Source organism: Nomascus leucogenys, chromosome 8 (genome assembly GCF_006542625.1).
Source record: "Nomascus leucogenys isolate Asia chromosome 8, Asia_NLE_v1, whole genome shotgun sequence".
In the NCBI taxonomy this organism is placed as follows: Eukaryota; Metazoa; Chordata; class Mammalia; order Primates; family Hylobatidae; genus Nomascus; species Nomascus leucogenys.
The window spans coordinates 19,769,152-19,789,928 of record NC_044388.1 but is presented as its reverse complement, the minus strand read 5'-3'; the positions used below and the strand labels follow the sequence as shown (position 1 = coordinate 19,789,928).

At 37.0% G+C, this 20,777-nt stretch overlaps 1 protein-coding gene and 1 pseudogene across 4 annotated transcripts in view; one reads left to right on the top strand and one right to left on the bottom strand.

Moving 5' to 3' along the window:
- ATP2C1 (ATPase secretory pathway Ca2+ transporting 1) overlaps nt 1–20,777 on the top strand; it is a 154,751-nt gene that overhangs the window by 41,515 nt on the left and 92,459 nt on the right. The window lies entirely within an intron of this gene.
- LOC105740111 lies at nt 14,451–15,662 on the bottom strand (annotated as a pseudogene).

Genomic DNA, 20,777 nt, shown 5'->3' with positions numbered 1-20,777 from the left:
AAACAGCTTGATAAAGTTGGAAAAAGCAGGACCCTAAATAATAAATATATTTGCCATCAGCCATTTATAGGAAAACTCAGAAATAATAAGTGGAAATATTTAGGATGTCACTCATCAGACTTTTTTTTGAATATGTAAATGTGTTTTTTTGAAAATTTAAACACGCAAAGTAAAAATTAAAAGTTTTGGTTAAGTTGCGAATTTCAGAAATTTATCTTGGTTGTGGTGTCCTGAAGTTAAAAAGGATAGAGCATTAGTACATTAGTACATAAACGTTCTGTTATTCTCTGCCTAAAGGCAAGATCCAACTTTGAACCAGGTCCTGGATTTCCTCTTATCTTAAATTGGAGCCTTTTTCATTTGTAGTATAAATAAATTAGCCATTTGATGCTGTGATTTTATTTGTATATGTTATATATGAGACTTATGTCTCTCTTTGTATGCAGGCATTTCACTAGATTTTGTTTGGCCATCGATTTTAGTGTTTTCCTAGCAGCATGTTTGCTTTACCTGTCTTCATCTAGGTTTCTACATCAGCAGGGGTGGAAATATTAGTTGATTTAATTAAGCTTTCTTTGGGAGTTGTACCTTACTTGCTCTGTTGAGTGTCAGTTTTACCTTCTTTTGAAGCAGGCAAAAGCAGTTCGTGGCACAAATGCCAGAAATAGCATGCAAACCACTTTGTAATGGTATGCAAACTAATTTCTGCTGTGTCTTTTTCTTAATGCTTGTGAGGGTTACTGTTTACTTAAGAGTTAATATTTGGCTTATGAAACTAGTATCAGATGAGAAATTCCAGCATCCCTCTCCACCCCAGAGAAAGATGTGGTGATTGTGGACTGCTCTGAAGTCTGCCAGACCTCTATCCTAAAAGTTGGTAGATCAGTTATTATATCTTGATATGTACCCCTAATTCATATGAGGGACCAAGAGAGATTAGTTACTCCTGATTTCTTCTGTTAGAAGATAAAGGGAGGTTGGTTTGTATCTATATTAGAGTAATGGGAGTGAAGGGTAGGGATGGATGACGGAGATATTTTACTCCTATGAAAAATCAGCAGGACTTGGACAGTGACTAGATACAGAGAATTAAGGGAATAGTTGAATCAGACATGACTGCAAGATGTCATTTGGGTCAGTGAAGGTGCCATTGATTGTGGTTGAAGGAGTGAGCTGATTTAGGGGCTGGCTGAAGGGAGTATACAGGTCAGACTGTCATGATATGAGGCTCATATAGCTATGCATGGAGAGAGGTTTTAACTCAAGCACCAGGATTCAAAGTGAGCTCTTGAAGGCAGAGACCTCAATTTGTCCTTTATTCATCTTGAACAGACTCTGGGACGTACCTACTGTCAATGAATGAAAATGCTGGCTTCTTCCTTCTAACTAAGTGGTTCTCATCTCGGGATTATTTTGCCCCCAGGGGACATTTGGCAATGTTTAGAGAAATGCTGGCTTGCCACAACTCAAAGTATGCTACTGGCATCCAGTGTGTAGAGACCAGGGATGCTGGTAAGCATGCTACAATCCATAAGACAGCATCTTCTGCCTCCCCCCACCACCCCCAAAATTTTTTAGCCCCAGATGTCAATGGTGCCAAGATTGAGAAACACTGTTCTAACAAACGGCAAGGAAGTTGACTCCTCTAAGCCTTGGTTTCCTCACTTGTAAAGAGATGATGACTACCTCGGGTTTGTTAGAATTAGACCAGGCAGGATGTGTACAAGTGCCTGGCATGAAAGAGCCTCTCAGCAAATGCTAATTTCCCTTGCCTTACTTGATGAATAGATTTAGGGGAGTTACTTTTGGTCTTTTAACTGCCAATTTCAAGGCTTCACATATATTTTTTTTTTTTTCTGAGAGGTGAGTGGGATGCCTAGGAAACATAGAATAGTTTTTATAGTCTTATTGCTTTTCTCATGGTTTTATCAAGTTGTGATTTTGATTATACTTTGGTCTGGGTTGGTACTACTTCAGGATTCAGTATTTAGTGTTCACCTAGCAGTAGACAATGAAGTTAAACCCTTAATATAGATCAATGAAGTTAAGCCCTTAAATTTTACTTTTTAGCCTGTAAATACGTTTTATGTATTATTTATTGCTCACACAACTGTTATTGTTTGGAAGCAATTTTACTATTCTTTGAAATCACGACCAAAATGTACTGAATTATTTCTCATGGAAAATGCTAGACCTCCTGTGTCTATTGCCTTTTTCCTTTTTATCCATTTATTAATTCTAAGTAGACCGCTCCCTGAAGTCAGAACTCTTCCTTAGATTTCCTTGTTAGGGTCTTCATTAGGTGGCTTTCTTTTGCTTGTCGGGTGCCTTTTTACTTTATTTTGTAAGGTGTTGAATGTTTCCTTTATTTTGTAAGGTGTTGAATGTTTCAGTGATGTTAGGGACAGGACCACCTATATTTTCATCTCTAATACCAATCCCTTAGTGATCTATTCCAGTCATAGCCTCAGTGTTTAAAATCTTCTTACACGTACATAGTTGTGTGGCATTCTCATTTTTAGGGAGTCACTGGAATTCTTTGCTGCTATTTCTTTCCTTTTAGGAAAAAAACCCGTTTACTCTTACTATACATTATTTTCTCCATCTATAGAATGGAATTACTGTAGGTAAAAGTCCTTGAGTTCGGTAAACTATGTATTGGACTTACTAATGTACGTTTTATTAATTGCAGGTGGAATTTAGAAATAATATGCCTGTTTTTCATCTTAAACTAAGATTATTTAAATATTCCATTCATTAATTAGTTGGTTAGAAAAATTAGCTTTTGAGGAACACCACTTAAAAGTGGAAAATAATAATAGAGTACATTTTGTGACAGCAAATAAATTATCGTTTAACTTAACCCTATAGGATTCAAAGTTGGTAGCTTTAAATGATACTAAATTGTATTTGACCGTCAACTGCTTTTAAAGGCTTACGTGGCTCCCCATTGTACCTGTAGTTATTTAGGTCTGGAAGCACAGGGTGTTAAGAATGCCACCATAATGTCTTTTCATAAGGGTTTGGTTTGTCATAGCCTGTAAAATTAGATTCACCAATTAGCTGCTTTATGAAATGAATGTCATTGGTCATGGTGGGGGAGGTATTAGGAGAAGGTATAAAGGAATCTGAAAAAACTTTCTTTCTTTCTCTCCCTCCCTCCCTTCTTTCCTTCTGTCCCTCCCTCCCTTCTTTCCTTCTGTCCCTCCCTCCCCGCTTTCCTTTCCTTTTTCCTCTTCCCTCTTTCCCCTTTCCTTTCCTTTTTCCTCTTTCCTCTTTCCCCTTTCCTTTCCTTTTTCCTCTTTCCCCTTTCCTTTCCTTTCCCCTTTCCCTTTCCTTTTCCCTTTCCCTTTCCCTTTGCCTTTCCCTTCCCTTCCTTTCCATCTTCTGTATTGCTAATAAAATAATTGTTGCTCACTGAAGGCTTTAAAAAACACTGGTTGCATGCTTAATATAGGATGGCAACAAAATGGACAGGTTTAAAAAATATGTAGATGGTATGATACCCCTTTCCCCCATCCTTGTACCGAATTTCTTTCAAACCTAGAATAATTTATACAAACAGATGTATCAGTAGATGGAGTATTATGCACACTTTTTAATTTAATTATCAAAAAATGCCAAATTCTTTCCAGAGTGGCAGTATAATTCAGCTGTAGTTAACTGTTGGATGTAAATTCAATTATGGTAGAAAGATTTACTTTACTTTGAGAGGTTTTTCTAAAATCTTCTAAAGTTATGTTGATTTTTAAAATTTGAAATAACTTTAGACTTACATAAAAGGTATAAAAATAGCACAAAGAGGTCCTGGATATCTTTTGCCCAGTTACTCCTAATGTTAACATCTTATATAACCATAGTATAATTATTAAAACCAGGACATTCACATTTATAAACTATCCTTTTTCTAGTTCAGGATCCAATTTGGGATCCTACCTTGCATTTAGTTATCATCATCTTAGTCTCCTCCCATCTGTTAAGCTTTTCAGTCTTTTTTTCTCCCATCTTTTATAAATGTTACTGACACTTTTGAAGAGTACTGTTAGTTATTTTTTTAGAATGTTTCTCAATTTGGGGTTGTCAGATCTTCACCCATGATTAGCATGTCTTAGGATGGGTGAAGTTAATGTGATCACTGTGTCTGCCAGATTTCTTCATTGTAAAGTTACTGTTTTTTCCTTTGTAATTAATAATAAATGTTCATTTTAACCTTGTAGTTGTATAATAATTAGTAATTCCTTTGTAATTAATACTTTCCTCTAGTGGGGAGGTACTGCAAATATCCTGTGTCCCATCATACTTTTCATGGGCCAGTTTTGCAGTATCCTGTGTTCCATCATACTTTACGTGGGCCAGTTTTGCAATGTATCAATGGTTCTTAACTGGCAGCAGTTATTACTGCTTTGGTCTTTGCTTAATGGCGAGTTTTCTATTTCACTCATTCTTACTATATTTGGAATTCTACAATTAAGGAAGTACTGTCCCCTTTCCTTTACTTATTAATTATCCAATTAATTTATTTACATGGCTTTGTGGATATTTTACTTTATGGGTTAAAATCCAGTAATTGTTGCTCAAGTCATTCTTGCTTTGGTTATTGAGGGCACTTGAAAATTTGTTCCTGTGTCCTTTCTACAATACCGTCTCTCATTTTGTGAGCACTAATTTACTTTCTGGTATCACATGATGTTCTGGGTGTATCTTGTATTTTTCCTGCTTGCACCAGCCATGGAATCAACCATTTTTCCAGGGAGCTGAGTTCATTTTACTAGAGAATGATATCTAGAAACCAAGATCTGGGTGCCAGGTGTGCTCCATGCTACTGGGTGTCATTGCTTCTAGGCTCTCTTAGTAGATAGAGCTAGCAGTATATATGTTTAGTAACATGTATGAACACATATATTTTTATTTTCTTGTCTATCCGTCTATGTACATAAATAAAAAACTGTGCCAGCAATGCTGCCAGTTCCGTTCTTCCACCATAGGGTCCATTTTGGTCTTTTTTCCTCTTCAGACCTTTTCTCTTTCTTTGTTACTTCCTTCTCCAAAGGTGAGAAACTGTTCTCAGCCACAGTATATTGACTTACTTGTTTCATCTGAGTACACACAAACAAAAGTAGTTTTAGAATTACTAACCTATTCATTCCCCGATGAGAAACACAGTTTTAAACTAGAGTACTATATTTGTCTTTAACTTTATGGTATACAGGCAAAGTCTGTTTTCAGAAGTTACTTGGGTTCTTTTCATCCCTGCCTAAGGGTTATGTTAGTCATTTGTAATAAAATTAGGTTCACTTTTTATTGTTTGTGTGCTGTTTTAAGTTCCTCCTACATCCTGTTTCATCATAGCACAGTATCCCTCTCCCATTTATTTATGATAAAGATATGTTCTTAAAAGGAGTAGATTTGCTTAAGGTTGGGTACAGCTGTAATTGCTTTGCCAGATAGCAGTTAAAGGACATGTGCTTTGGCAATCATTCTCTTGGGCTTGCTTGCCTGGTTCCTTAGTTACAGCTCTCATTTCTACATTGTTTACACCTGGAAATTGATATCAGCTGTGGCCCCATAACTGTCAGTTCTTGAAATCATGCCCGTCGACTAAATCTCATTTGTTCTGGATGCACAGTTTTAGACCCAGAGCCACCTACAGTATGAATACTAATTCTCTTATAGCTGTGGTAAATCAAGAATTATTTTGTAGACCCTGTCCTTTACTGGGTTTTTCTTTTTCAAGATAGAATCACTTAGCACAAAATTTATCATTTTAAAGTGTATAATTCAGTGGTTTTTAGTATAGTCACAAAATTGTATATTGATATAATTCTAGAACATTTTTATCACCCCCAAAAGAAACCCCTTACCCATTAGCAGTCACTTCCCATTCTCCCCTTTCACTAGCCCCTGGTAACCACTAATCTACTTTGTCTTTATAGATTTGCCTGTTTTGGGCATTTCATATAAATGGAATCATACGATATGTGACCTTTTATGTCTGGCTTCTAGCACGTGTTAGTACTTCATTTCTTTTTGCGATGGAATAATATTCCATTGTATGGATATACACATTTTGTTTATTCATCAATTTCTACTTTTTGTCAAAAAATAACACTATTGTGAGCATTCATGTATGGGTTTTTGTGTAAAAATGTTTTCAGTTTTTTCAGGTGTATACTTAGGAGTAGAAGTGCTGGGTCATGGTAATTCTATCTTTAATTTATTGAGTAACTGCCATAGTGGTTGGACCATTTTTTCATTCCCACTAGCAGTGTATGAGGATTCCATTTAATTAATTTCTCCACATCCTCTCCAACACTTTGCTGTTTTGTTTTTTTTTTCATCGCATCCTAGGGGGTATGAAGTGGTTTCACATTGTAGTTTTGATTTGCGTTTCCCAAATGACTAATGATATGTCAAGGATCTTTTGCATGGATTTTTCATGCAAAAGAATGAAGGTGGGCTCTTATCTCACAGCATACGCAAAAATCATTTCTGCACTCTGACTTCTAATCTATTGGTTTATAAGTCTTTGCTGATCCAAGTACCACAATGTTTTGGTTACTGTAGATTTTGTGATAAGTTAGTTTTGAAACTAGGAAGTGTGATGTGCTTATTGTTTATTTGTATATCTTTGGAGAAATGTCTGTTCAAATCTTTTGACCATTTTGTAATTTGGTTATTTTTTGTTGAGTTGTAAGAGTTCTTTATATATATGTGTGTACACACACACACACACAAATACATTTATTCTGGATGCTGGATAGGAATATATTCTATACTTGTACCAGTATACAAAGATGTTTACCTAGGAGTGTTCACTGCAGCAATGTTTATAAGATAATTATCAGAGATATGGTTTGTAAATATTTCTCCCATTCTGTGGATTACCTGTTCACTTTCTGAATGGTGTCCTCTACATCAGAAACTTTTAAAATTGTGATGAAGTCCAATTTATATGTGTTTTTCTTTTATTGTTTGTGCTTTATATATCTAGGAAACCATTGCCTGATTCAATGTGATGAAGATCATGAGAATTTTATAGTTTAACTCTCATGCTTGATCCATTTTGAGTTCATTTTTGCATATGATGTGACATAAGGGCCCACTTTCATTCTTTTGCATGGAATATCCAGTTATCCCAATACTGTTTGTTATAAAGACTATTCTTTCTCCATTGAATGTCTTGGCACCCTTGTCAAAAATCAATTGACCAGAAATGATGGGTTTATTTCTAGACTCTGTATTCTGTTGGTTTATATGTCTTTGCTGATGTAAGTACCATAATGTTTTGATTACTGTAGGTTTTGTAGTAAGTTAATTTTGAAACTGGAAGTGTGAGACCTTTAACAGTGTCTGCCTTTCTTTCTTTCTTTTTTTTTTTTTTTCAGATTGTTTTGTGTATTCTGGGTCCCTTGCATTTCCATATGAATTTTAGAATCAGTTTGTCCATTTCTGTTAAAAAGGCAGTTGGAATTTTCATAAGCATTGCCTTGAATTGTCCTTTACTTTGACAATATAATATTCTTACATAGGTACAAACATAAGACTTTTTGAGTACTATGTTTGGGTGTGACCTTATTCTAGGTAACAAGCATTTCACAGAAATAGAAGGCCAAAAGATAGATGAAAATATGTTCAACCTCAGTCATGAAGAAATGCAAATTAAAAACAAAATTATAATTTTTCACTTGTCAGATTGGCAAAGATTAGAGTGTAGTAATGACTAGTCTTGGCTAGACTGTGGGGGAAATAGAAGCTTCTGAGTTTGAAGTTTTTGACACAGTCCCTTTGGAGATAAGTAGCGATAGCCAGCAGAATAAAAAATATGAACAACCAAAGTTTCACTTTCAGAAATGTATTCTGTACCTGTACTTGCACAAACATACCAAGAAGTTTGTACAGGATGTTTACCGCAGCAACATTTGTAATACCAAGAGACAGGAGTCAGCCTAAATGTCATCAAGAGGACTAGTTAAAATTGAAGTACTACATACAATGAAATGCCCTGTGAGCCACTGAAAAGAATGAGGCAGGTTAGTATGTAAGGTGACATGGAGTCCAAGATGTATTGAATGACAAAATTTGTTATTGTGTGGTTCTATTAGTAATTAAAAAAAAAACACCAGAAATACTTATATACACACCTGTATAGAAAATGGCTGGCAGTATACACAGAAATAGTTAACAGATGTTACTTCTGGGCAGTAGGACTGGAAATCTCATTAAATCCTTTCTCACTACTTGACTTTTTTTTAAAACAATGAGCAGGTCATTAAGAATGACTTAGTAGTGTAAGTAAAATTAAAATTAATACTACTCTTTAGGAATAAGATGTTTGTTTTTTTCTGTCAGTTTGATTGTTTTATATATAATATCTGTTGGTCTCCAGAGCAGTTTGATTGTTTTGCATATAATCCCTGTTGGTAACCAGAGGTAAATGCATTTAATTGTGATTTTTATTGCTGTGTGGAAAATGGATTAGAATTAGTTCTTGGGTACAAATATTTAATAGTATTTAGAACCATATTTTTCATTTCTACGTATTGTAAGTATGGGAGAAAAATAAGATTTATCTTTTAAGAGTTGTGATTGTGCTAGTTTTTAATTCGTCAAGTGAAGAATATTTAAGAATATTTTATTCTTTAAGTACAAAGAATATTTAAGAATACTTAAGAGCATTGAAGCCTGATTATGCCACTGTTCTTTGGGTTCATGCTCTGGAACTTAAGGTTCAGTGGAGAAGGTAACCATTTCACAGTATCTCCCTTAACAGAGGCTACTGATACATTTTCAGAAACCTTAGTACCACAGGCAGTAAGGAGGCAGTGAGATCCCTTTGCATTTTGCCAGACCATTCCTAGAATTTTTAAGGTGAGGGGACCAATTTCCCACCCCATATAGAAATGGCACCACATCTCTCCTAGAAACCTTCTGGTGATTGGAAACTTTTATCTGTTGATGCTGGTTCTGTCTTTAGGGAGAATGTCATGTTTCATGTAACATATCTTAAAATATTTGAAGATGCCTGCCTGTCATATCCTTTATTTATTTAGAAATCTTTATTGAAATCCAATTAATGGTTAGGTACTGCCCTTCATACTTCTCTAGGCTGAATATTCCTAATTCCTTCCACTGATCATCTTAAGACCTCATTTCCAGAAATGTCACCATAGTATGCCATGCTTGGTAGCAGGCTCTAATGATGCCCTAAACTGAATATAGACTTCTCAAGGTGTGGTTGGATTGTTGTGAAATATTCTAGGCTCATTGACTCGCTTGGACTAAAAAGCTATCTTTCTCATAATGCAGTTTAGGATAATGTTTACCTTTTTAGCAATAGGTTTACACTGAGAATGCTTTTACAGCTCTTTAAATGATGTATGAGGTCAACTTAACCCATGTGTTTGTCTGAATTATTATTGTAGAGCCTTAGCATCTGGTATGTTAGTAGTTGGTTTTTCAGTATAGTAGTAGGTTTTATATATATATTTATATTTATTTATTGTCAATAGAGTTAGGGTCTCACTATGTTGCCCAGGTTGGTCTTGAACTCCTGGGTGCAAGTGATCCTGCTGCCTTGGCCTCTTAAAGTGCTGGGATTACAGGCATGAGCCACGCACCCAGCCAGCCAGTAGTAGGTTTTTACATTTATCTCTAATAAGTATACGTAGGCTTTTGTAAATGTTGAGGTGGTGGTATATTGCCTCTTCTCGTTGATTCTGCCTGATAATCAGCTTGCTAGAATTTTGTTTTGATTATGAGGCAAGGTGGCTATCCCTCTCCAGCCTTGAGTTAATGTCATCTTGGGTAAGTATGCTATTCAGTATTTATCTGAGTTGATAAACTATTAACAGAATAGAGCCTCGTGGCATACCTAGTGGTACTGAGTTATTAATACTACTGGCTCACCTATCAGAAATTACGCAGTTTAGCTGTGTATTTTCATGTGACAGTGTTTATAAAATGTCTTATTGGCATCAGAAGACTACAGTCTTACTCTACTTAAGACATACTGTTTTTAAATAATTGTTTTCTCCTTTTCCAAAGTTAAAATCTGCTGTATTTATTTAAGATTTTTTTGGTGTGTATATGGGGGAAGAGGGGAGGTGGAAGGATGAAAAGATTCTTTGCACGAAGTTTGCTTTTGGTTAAAAAGAAGCCTGTGTTCCTAGATCTTAAATCTAGTTTCACTATACTAAAATTAGTCCTCTAAACTGGATTTGCTTTGAAATTTTTGGATTACCTGACTAATTTAAATATTGTACAATAGTTAAGAAGGAGGACTTTTAGCGTTACACAATGGTTCAATTCCTGGCCATATCACTTACTAGTTTTATTAGTTTCTTTTTATGTTGGGCACATTACTTCTTTAATCTTTAATTTCGCTATCTAAAAAAGTAGTAAAAATAATGCCCTCTTCAGAGTGTTTTCCGAGGATTAAATGAAGTATTAGAAATAAAGCACTCAGCATCAAGCACTGGTACTTACCAGCTTAAAGGGCAAGCCTGCTCTTTCCCTCCTCCTCCTCCTCCTTAGTACTCTTCTTCCTATTATGTTTCCTCCAACTGTTACTGTGATAACATATAAATGACTAAATGTGAAATCAGTAGAGTTTTAGACTTTTTCTTTAACTCAAAGCTTTGAACTGAAAACACCGTATTTCTTGCAGATCCTTTCAGGATAAATAGTTGATCTTTTAAAATGAAAGTGCCCTGTGAAAGTTTCATAGCTAGATATTTTTGTTCTTTAGTTTAAGGCTTAAGCCATATAGGTTTTTTGTTTGTTTGTTTTTTTATTTGTTTTAACTCGTCAAGTGCATTTCAGTGAGAAGGGGGAAAGGGTAGAAAGGTGTTGGATCTGTAACTGACTGTGAGCAATCAATTGAAATAACTCAACTGCCTTCAGACCAGCCAAGCCCTATAGTTTTACAAGGAAAAACTCATTCAGGTTAGTAACTCATGTTGAATTACTTTTGGCTACTTTGTGTTCAATAATATCATTGTGGGGTGTCTTTGTCTTTTTTTGGGGGCAAGGAAATGGGGTCTTGGTATTTTGCCCAGGTTGGGCTTGAACTCTTGATCTTCTGCTTTAGCCTCCTAAGTAGAGGGTGTCTTTGATTATATCTTAATAAAAGGATTGGAAGTTGAAGCAAGAAATTAAAAACATAGATGTGAATTACTGATAGATGTTAGGCAAGTAGTTGTGTAGGAGGGACTAACTTGCTTGACTAAGATTTTGATTGCCCATCCCTTTTACGTTCTACCTCCCTACCCCATAACATACCTTGAACATGAAAACATGGGGAACATAGATTTCAATAGAAGAAGACCAATTACTTGTGAATAAGTATGAGAACCATCTGGATATTCTGCAGTTGTTATAATACAGAGCAAATAGAGCATTAGCACTTAGGGGAAAGCAGTTGGATTGTTGAATCTTCTTTGACTTGTTTGTTGCTTTGGATGACAGGAGGGTTCCTTCCTACCTCTTAGTAAAGTTTGGGAAAGAAAAGAGTTAATTGTGAACTTACTGGGATTAATTCATTCTGGGTTTTTTTTTTTTTTTTTTCCCCTTGAGACGGTGTCTCGCTCTGTTGCCCAGGCTGGAGTGCAATGGCGTGATCTTGGCTCACTGCAACCTCCGCCTCCTGGGTTCAAGCGATTCTCCTGCCTCAGCCTCCCGAGTAGCTAGGATTAAAGGCGCCTGCCACTACGTCCAGCTAATTTTTGTATTTTTAGTAGAGACAGGGTTTTACCATGTTGGCCAGGCTGGTCTCGAACTCCTGACCTCAAGTGATCCACCCGCCTTGGCCTCCCAAAATGCTGGAATTACAGGTATGAGCCACTGCGCCTGGCCTAATTCATTCTTAATTATAAGAATGTACAGTTTTTGTTTAGGGATATAGTGTTAGTTGAAAAAATTAGGGAAAAAGTCTGGTTACTTAGCTTAGTTTTTCATTTATCCCTTTATTTAACAGTTACTGAGTACCAGCTATATGCCAGGCATGGTGAGTGTTGGTTTGTGTGACCTGCAGTTCTTGTAGCTATTGAGTTTATAGTGTAGTTGAGGGAAAAAGACATGTTTGGATGAGCAGTGATAGTTAAGTGGTAGGGGACTGAGTGTGAGTAATTGGTTCAGGGTTGTCACAAGCCAACACAAAAAAGCTCAAAGAAGGAATGAGGCCTAAAAGCTTAGTGTAGGGTATGGAGTGTGCAGGCTGGACCTGGCTCTTGCCTGCAGAAATGTGCTACAAGCATTTCAGACAAAGGGACTCAGTGGTAGACCTCCCCTACATATGCCACTTCAGTAGTGTGGTTTTAGATTTTATATTTAGCTATTTATATTTAGCCTGAGGCGTTCTGAGTCAGTCCAAATGCACTGTCGCTAAATAAACGGGTTATGTATCTTAATAATAGAGGATTAGCCATCCTTATATGTGAAGGGCAGCATTACTGGGACATGTAAAGCAAACTTATTTGTGACAACAGAATATTTAAGTATAGTTAATAAACAGGATTCTTATAGTCTCCTATTAGGTAACATTCCTTTTAGAGATCCTCATGGAGTATGAGTGTTTAAAGTGAGGTGGAGGCCAGGCACAGTGGCTCACGCCTGTAATCCTAGCACTTTGGGAGGCTGAGGTGGGTGGATTGCCTGAGCTTAAGAGTTTGAGACCAGCCTGGGCAACACAGTGAAACCCTGTCTCTACTAAAATAAAAACAAAAATTAGCCAGGCATGGTGGCATGTGCCTGTAATCCCAGCTACTTGGGAGGCTGAGACAGAAGAATCGCTTCAACCTGGGAGGCAGAGGTTGCAGTGAGCAGAGATCGCGCCACTGCACTCCAGCCTGGGCGACAGAACAAGACTCCATCTCAAAAAATAAAAATAAATAAAAAAATAAAGTGAGGTGGAAACTATGATTTTCTTGGAGGACAGGCCCAAAAGGTGATTGATTAGTAGGGTTAAAGATTAGATTTGTGCTTAAATTTATATATATATTTTTTCTTTCTTCTTTTTTTCTTTTCAAAGCCATTATGTACTGCTGCAGTACCAATTTCTTTTGCCTTAGCGGGGAAACAGCTGGTACCATATGCAGGCAGAATTCAAGTTCCCTGATTAATGAATTGGAGGACTGTTTGAATCTTTAATGTCTTACCTTTATGTGTAACTTGATCCATCAGTTCTCCTTTTTCTTTTTTTATTCAGCCACTCGACAGCTCAATTTTTCTTTTTCTTTTTTTATTCAGCCCTCAGTTCTCTATCTTTTTATTGTCCAAAAACCACACAAATGGTGTTTTCTTGCCCACTTTGCTTACTCATGTCGAGGACTGGTTTTTCTAAACATAGCTTTTGTAAATCAATGTGTACTGACTGATTTCACTTCCCTGATTGTATCCTTAAAGCAGATAAGGTCATTGGTTACCAGAAATGAAGTACACACAAGTCCCTGACTTGTGATGGTTTGACTTAAGATTTTTCAACTTCACGATGGTGTGAAAGCAGCAGACATTCAGTAAAAACTGTACTTCTGTTCTTCACTTTCAGTACAGTATTATTTATTAAATACATGAGATAGTCAACACTTTATAAAATAGGCTTCGTATTAGATTATTTTGCTCAGCTGTAGGCTAATGTAAGTGTTGCTGTGTGTGTTTAAGATAGGCTATGCTAAGCTATGATGTTCGCTTCAGTAGGTTAGGTGTATGAAATGCATTTTTGACTTGTTACTTTCAACTTATGATGGATTTGTTGGGATATTATCCCATTGTAGTTGAGGAGAATAGTGGATTCTATGAAGATAAACTTAGCCACCAGGTAAAAGACATTTCTTTTTTTTAAAAGCAGATAATAGTATGTGAACGCCTTTGGGTTTTTTTTAATCTAAGTAAGACTTTAGATTTTGTTGTATTATAGATGGTTTGCAGTTGTGTTTAACACATAACAGCTGGGAATGAGTGCCAGAGTATTATTTCTGAATCTTGCTTACATGGTAGTGTGTGCTAAAAATTAAGATGTAACACTTTTGCTTTTATTTTACCTCAACATTTAAAAACACTACTAAAACTTGGGATCAGGTGAAAACTTTTTTTTTTTACTTGCGAAAATATTCTCTTAAAAATATTGTAAAGAAATCTAGTCTCTTAATGAATTTTAAAGTATACATTATTGTTGGCTATAGGTACAGTGTTGTACAGCAGCTCTCTAGTGCTTATTCATCTTGACTGACTGAAACTTCATGAGCTTTGATTAGCTACTCTCCATTTCCCCTTCTCCCAGCCTCTGCTAACCATCATTCCACTCTTTGATTTTTATGAATTTGTATTATTTTAGATAGTGGAGTTATGCAGTCATTTGTCTTTTTGTGACTGGCTTATTTCACTTAGCATGGTGTCCTCAAGATTCATCCATGTTGTGCCATTTTGTAGAATTTCTTTTTTTTTTTCAAGCTGAAGTTTTATTTAAATTGTAAAAGAAATGGTTCCCCAAAAATGCTGGCGAATAAAGCAAAAGGATAAGATATAGTGCTCTCTTCCTACGAGTTAGCCAGCCTATCCGAGTACAGGGTAATATATAGTACTTAGTGCTGGTAGAATTTTGCAGTAGTTTAGAAAGATTATCTGTGCCTAGATTATGAAGAGATTCTCAGTGTGTGATGCTTGGTTCTGGGTTTACACCTTACTGGGCATGAACAAGAGCCCTGCTCCTTGGCCATAACCAAATCCCTTGGGCCCAAAGTTCTTTGCATAGCACCCTTTACAATAGATTTCACCTTCTTTTTCAGTCAGGAGTTGTTGATTCAAGACTCTTCCCACACTTTGCACATCGGAAATAGTTTTTGTTCCAGGGCTTTCCAGCCCCAGTTATCTTCTCAGCAGCATGTACGGAATCCCCACATCTGGAACACTTCTCAGCACCTCTGTATTTCCGAGCAAATTTAGAAGTCTTTGGATTTGTCGTAGGCATGTGAGGCTGAACACTCTGGCTTGATGCTCAGGCTCTCACTACGGTCCATGTTAAGTGTGCCAGTGCCCTGGCCATAAACTGTAGCCTTTTGGCCCGTACTTCTTTCCATAGCAGGATTTGCAGTAGATCTTTTAATCGTGAATTGCCACTGTCTTGCTATCTAAATTATTCCTGCAAACCATGCATAGAAAGCAGTAGCGGTGGACCGGGCGCGGTGGCTCACGCCTGTAATCCCAGCACTTTGGGAGGCCGAGGCAGGCGGATCATGAGGTCAGGAGATCGAGACCATCCTGGCTAACATGGTGAAACCCCGTCTCTACTAAAATACAAACAATTAGCCGGGCATGGTGGCGGGTGCCTGTAGTCCCAGCTACTCGGGAGGCTGAGGCAGGAGAATGGCGTGTACCTGGGAGGCGGAGCTTGCAGTGAGCCGAGATCGTGCCACTGCACTCCAGCCTGGGTGACAGAGCGAGACTCCGTCTGAAAAAAAAAAAAAAGCAAGCAGTAGCGGTGGATTACACTGCACCTCTTCTGCGTGGTACATGGCCCTCCTGCAGACCCCACACTTATTTCCACCTCTCCACACTGGCATTTTGAGTTGGAGGCAGGAGCATGCATCGCAGGCAGAGCTAGAGAGGCTGGGCTGGAGGGAGTGTCCAGGGAGTCCGAGATCCCTAGAATTTCTTTCTTTCTGTTTTTTTTTTTTTTTTTTTTATTGAGAGAGTTTTGCTCTTTTCACCGAGGCTGGAGTGCAATGGCACCATCTCAGCTTACTACAACCTCTGCCTCCCAGGTTCAAGCGATTCTCCTGCCTCAGCCTCTGGAGTAGTTGGGATTATAGATGCCCACTACCACACCCAGCTAATTTTTGTAGTAGAGAAGGGGTTTCACCATGTTAACCAGGCTGTTGTTGAACTGACTGCAGGTGATCCGCCTGCCTCGGCCTTCCAAAGTGCTAGGATTACAGGCATGAGCCACCACGCCCGGCCTAGAGTTTCTTTTTTAAGACTACATAGTATTCCATTGTACATATATTCCACATTTTAAAAATCCTTTCATCTGTTGGTGGACATTAGGTTTTGGCACCTATCACTATCACATTGTGAATAGTGTTGTGGTGAACATTGGAGTGGTAATATCTGTTTGAGATCCTGATTTCATTCTTTTGGATAAATACCCAAAAGTGGGACTGCTGGAATATATATGTTGTGTTTTGTTTTGTTTTGGTTTTTTGATAATAGTTATCCTTACAAGTGTGAGGTAATACTGTGTTGTGGTTTTGATTTTCATTTTCCTAATGGTTAATGATGAGCATCTTTTCATGTGCTTACTGCCCATTTGTATATCTTTGGAGAAATGTCTGTTGATGTCCTTAGCACATTTTTAAGTTGAGTTATTTGTGTTTTTTTACTGTTGAATTATAGGAGTTCTTTATATATTTGGAGACTAGCCCTTTGTCAGATACATGTTTGCAAATATTTTCTCTCATTCCATAGGTTGCCTTTTTACTCTGTTGATTGTTTCTTTTGCTGTGTAGAAGCTTTTTAGTTTGATGTAGTCCCACTTGTTTATTTTTGTTTTGGTTGCTTATGCTTTTGGTATTAAATCCTTGAGATAATCGCTGACACCAGTGTCACGAAGCTTTTCCTGTATGTTTTCTTCTAAGAGTTTTAGTTTCATGTCTTATGTTTATTAAATCATTTTTAGTTGATTTTTGTGTATGGTGTAAGAAAAGGGCCCAGTTTTTTTTTTTTTTTTTATAGGTTTTTACATGTAGATATGAAGTTTTCCTGATGCCATTCCTTTCCTCATTGTATATTCTTGGCATCTATGTTGAAGATCAGTTAACCATATATGTGTGGACTTATTTCTAGGCTCTCTTTTTGTGTTCTTGTGGCTCTGTATGTCTGTCGTTATGCCAATACCATGCTGTTTAGATTATGGTAGCTTTGTAATATTAATATATTTTGAAATCAGGAAGTATGATGCCTCCAGCTTTGTTCTTTTACAAGATTGATTTGGCTATTTATCGTCTTTTGTGGTTCCATATGAATTTTAGAATTGTTTTTCTATTTCTATAAAAAATACCACTGGAATTTTCATAGTGATTGCATAGAATTTATAGATCACTTTGGGTAATATTGGCATTTAAAAATACTGTCTTAACAAAACGTGAACATAGGTGTTTTTTTGTGTGTGTGTCTTGTTTAATTTCATTCATCATTGTTCTGTAGTTTTCAATAAACAAGCCTTTCACCTCATTTAAGTTTATTCCTAGGTAGTTAATTTTTTTCTATTGTAAATGAAACTTTTCCTAATGTCCTTTTCAGATAGTTAATGTATAGAAACATTACTGATTTTTATATGTTGATTTTGTACCCTGCTGCTTTACTCAATTTGTTTATTAGTTCTAACAGTTTTTTAAAAATGAAATCTTGAGAGTTTTCTTTCTTTTTCTTTCTTTTTTTTTTTTTTTTTTGAGACGGAGTCTCACACAGCTGCCCAGGCTGGAGTGCAGGGGCACAATCTTGGGTCAGTGCAACCTCCGCCTCCCAGGTTCAAGTGATTCTCCTGCCTTGGCCTCCCAAGTAGCTGGGTTTATAGGTGCCTGCCACCACACCTGGCTAACTTTTGTATTTTTAGTAGAGATGGGGTTTCACCATGTTGGCTAGGCTGGTCTCGAGCTCCTGACCTCAAGTGATCCTCCCACCTCGGCTTCCCAAAGTGCTGGGATTATAGGCATGAGCCACTGTGCCTGGCCCAAAAGGGACAATTTTACTACTTCCTTTCTGATTTAGATGTATTTTTATTTTATTTTATTAAGCATTTAATTTATTGCTTAATTGCTTTGGCTAGGATTTCCAGTACTATGTTGAACTGAAGTAGTGAGAGTGGGCATCCTTGCTTTCTTCCCGATCTTTCAGGAAAAGTTTCCATTTTTTTGCTGTTGAATATAATGTTGGCTGTGGGCTTTTCATATACAGTCTTTATTATGTTACTTTCTTTTTATTCCTAGTTTGTAGAGAGTTTTTATAATGGAAGGGCGTTGATTTTTGTCAGATGCTTTTTCTGCATCTATTGAGATGATCATGTGATTTTTATCTTTGATTCTGTTAATGTGGTATATTAATACTTTTTTTATATGTTGAATCATCCTTGCATCACAAGGGTCAGTAAATTTCCCTGGTATGAAACCCACTTGATCATGGTATATTACCTTTTTGATAGGCTGTTGGATTCAGTTAGCTAGTATTTTGTTGGGAAGTTTTGCATCTATGTTTATTAAGGATATTGGTCTGTAATTTTCTTTTTTTTGTTATATTCTTCCCTGGTTTTGGTGTTAGGGTGATACTGGCTTCATAGAATGATTTAGAGAGGATTACCCCTTTATCTTTAGGAATAGTTTCAGTAACAGTAGTACCAATTTCTTTGAATGTCTGAAATAATTCAGCTGTAAATCCATCTGGTACTGGACTTTTTTTGTTGACAATTTTTTCATTCCTGTTTCAGTCTTGCTGCTTGTTATTGGTCTGTTCAGAGTTTCTGTTTCTTCCTGATTTAATCTAGGCGGGTTGTATATTTCCAGGAAATTAACCATCTCCTCTAGATTTTCTAGTTTGTGCATGTACAGGTGTTCATAGTAGCCTTGAATGATCTTTTCTATTTCTGTGGTATCAGTTGTAATATCTCCCCTTTAACTTCTAATTGAGCTTATTTGGATCTTGTCTCTTTTCTTCTTGGTTAATGTTGCTAATGGTCTATTGATTTTGTTTATTTTTTTTTAAAGAACCAGCTTTTTGTTTCATTTATTTTTTGTAATTTTTTGTTTCAATTTCATTTAGTTCTGCTCTGATCTTTGTTACTTATTTTCTTCTGCTGGGCTTAGGTTTGGTTTGTTCTTGTTCTCTAGTTCCTTGAGGTGTGACCTTAGATTGTCTGTGCTCTTTCAGACTTTTTGATGTAGGCATTTAATGCTATGACCTTTCCTCTTAGCACTGCTTTTGCTGTGTCTCAGAGGTTTTGATAAGTTGTGTCACTGTTACCCCCTCAGTTCATAGAATTTTAAAATTTCCGTTTTGGTTTCATTATTGACTTGAAGTCATCATTCAAGAGAAGATTATTTAATTTCTATGTATTTATGTAGTTTTGAGGGTTCCTCTTGGAGTTAATTTCCAGTTTTATTCCACTGTGGCCAGAGAGGATACTTCATATAATTTCAGTTTTCATAAATTTATTGAGTCTTGTTTAGTGGCGTATCATATGGTCTGTCTTGGAGAATGTTCCATCTGCTGGTGAAAAGAATGTATATTCTGCAATTGTTGGGTAGAATGTTCTGTAAATATCTGTTAAGTCTGTTTGTGGTAGGGTATAGTCTTAAGTCCATTGTTTCTTTCTTGACTTTCTGTCTTGGTGACCTGTCTAGTGTTGTCAGTGGATTATTGAAGTTCCCTCACTATTATTGTGTTGCCATCTGTCTTATTTCTTAGGCATAGTAGTAATTGTTTTATAAATTTGGGAGCTCCAGTGTTAGGTGCATATATATTTAGGATTGCGACATTTTCCTGTTGTACTAGTCCTTTTATCATTATATAATATCCCTCTTTGTCTTTCTTTTTTTTTTTTTGGAGACGGAGTCTCGCTCTGTCACCCAGACTGGAGTGCAGTGGTGCGACCTCGGCACACTGCAACCTCTGCCTTCTGGGTTCAAGCAATTCTCCTGCCTCAGCCTCCTGAGTAGCTGGGATTACAGGCACACACCACCATGCCTGGTTAATTTTTTGTATTTTTAGTAGAGATGAGTTTTCACCATGCTGGTCTCGAACTCCTGACCTCATGATCCACCTGCGTCGGCCTTCCAAAGTGCTGGGGTTACAGGCGTGAGCCACCACACCTGGACTTCTTTGTCCTTTTTTAACTGTTGTTGCTTTGAAGTCTAGTTTGTCTGATATAAGAATAACTACTTCTAGGCCGGACGTGGTGGCTCATGCCTGTAATCCCAGCACTTTGGGAGGCATAGGTGGGTGGATTGCTTGAGGTCAGGAGTTCAAGACTAGCCTTGCCAACATGGTGAAACCATGTCTCTACTAAAATACAAAAATTAGCCAGGTGTGGTGGTGGGTGCCTGTAATCCCAGCTACTTGGGAGGTTGAGGCGGCAGAATAGCTGAAGCCAGGAGGCAAAGGTTGCAGGGAGTCTAGATTGCACACTGTCGTCTAACCTGGGTGATGAAGTGAGACTCTGTCTCAAAAAAAAAAAAAAAAAAAAAAACCAAAGGATAACTACATTTGCTTGCTTTTGGTTTCCATTTTCATGGAATATCTTTTTCTATCCCTTTATCTTATGTGAGTCTTTCTGTGTTAGGTGAGTCTCTTGATGACAGCAGATCCTTGGTTCGTGGATTTTTATCCATGCTTCCATTCTGTATCTTTTAAGTGGAGTATTTAGGCCATTTATATTCAACATTAGTATTTAGATGTGACGTACTGTTGTTTTCATCATGCTAGTTGTTGCCTTAATCCCTTAGTTTTTTTTTTTTTTGTTTGTAATTTTTTCATTGCATCATTGTTATATAGGCCCTGTGAGATATATGCTTTAAGGAGGTTCCATTTTGGTGTATTTTGAGGTTTTGTTTCAAGATTTAGAACTTGTGGTGCTGGTTTGGTAGTGGCAAATTCTCCCAGCATTTGTTTGTCTGATAAAGACTTTATCTCTCCTTCATTTATGAAGCTTAGTTTTGCTGGATACAAAATTCTTGGCTGATAATTATTTTGTTAGAGGAGGCTAAATATAGGACCCCAGTCCCTTCTAGCTTGTA